This window comes from Rhodotorula graminis, assembly GCF_001329695.1.
Source record: "Rhodotorula graminis WP1 unplaced genomic scaffold RHOBAscaffold_12, whole genome shotgun sequence".
NCBI classification, from domain to species: domain Eukaryota; kingdom Fungi; phylum Basidiomycota; class Microbotryomycetes; order Sporidiobolales; family Sporidiobolaceae; genus Rhodotorula; species Rhodotorula graminis.
The window spans coordinates 461,756-463,015 of record NW_017264939.1 but is presented as its reverse complement, the minus strand read 5'-3'; positions in this window follow the sequence as shown (position 1 = coordinate 463,015).

The window sequence follows — 1,260 nt, the reverse complement described above, 5'->3', positions numbered from 1 at the left end:
GCGCAGACCGGTTGGGTCCGAGTGGGGCCGAGAGGCTTGGTCTGGCTGAGGATGCTAGCAACGCATTGGGCCAAATCTGGCTGCATTACCATCACAGGTATACTATTGTATGGTCCCTGTGCCAAGCGATAGGTCAGTAGCCCTGTTCCTCATGGAGCTGTGCGCGCAGACCGGTTGGGTCCGAGTGGGGCCAAGAGGCTTGGTCTGGCTGAGGACGCTACTGCAAGGCACTGGCCCAAATCTGGCTCCATTACCATCAAGGTATGCTATTGTATGGTCCCTGTGCCAAGCGATAGGTCAGTAGCCTGTTCCTCAGGAGCTGTGCGCGCAGACCGGTTGGGTCCGAGTGGGGCCGAGAGGCTTGGTCTGGCTGAGGATGCTAGCAACGCATTGGGCCAAATCTGGCTGCATTACCATCAAGGTATACTATTGTATGGTCCCTGTGCCAAGCGATAGGTCAGTAGCCCTGTTCCTCATGGAGCTGTGCGCGCAGACCGGTTGGGTCCGAGTGGGGCCAAGAGGCTTGGTCTGGCTGAGGATGCTAGCGATGCATTGGCCGAAATCTGGCTCCATTACCATCAAGGGATACTGTTGTATGGTCCCTGTGCCAAGCGGTGGGTCAGTAGCCCTGTTCCTCAGGGAGCTGTGCGCGCAGACCGGTTGGGTCCGAGTGGGGCCAAGAGGCTTGGTCTGGCTGAGGATGCTAGCGATGCATTGGCCCAAATCTGGCTCCATTACCATCAAGGGATACGGTTGTATGGTCCCTGTGCCAACCGGTGGGTCAGTAGCCCTGTTCCTCAGGGAGCTGTGCGCGCAGACCGGTTGGGTCCAAGTGGGGCCGAGAGGCTTGGTCTGGCTGAGGATGCTAGCAATGCACTGGCCCAAATCTGGCTCCATTACCATCAAGGTATACTGTTGTATGGTCCCTGTGCCAAGCAATAGGTCAGTAGCCCTGTTCCTCATGGAGCTGTGCGCGCAGACCGGTTGGCTCCGAGGGGGGCCAAGAGGCTTGGTCTGGCTGAGGATGCTACCAATGCACTGGCCCAAGTCTGGCTCCATTACCATCAAGGTATACTGTTGTATGGTCCCTGTGCCAAGCAATAGGTCAGTAGCCCTGTTCCTCATGGAGCTGTGCGCACAGACCCGTTGGGTCCGAGTGGGGCCGAGAGCTTGGTCTGGCTGACGATGCTAGCAACGCATTGGCACAAATCTGGCTGCATTACCATCAAGGGATACTGTTGTATGGTCCCTGTGCCAAGC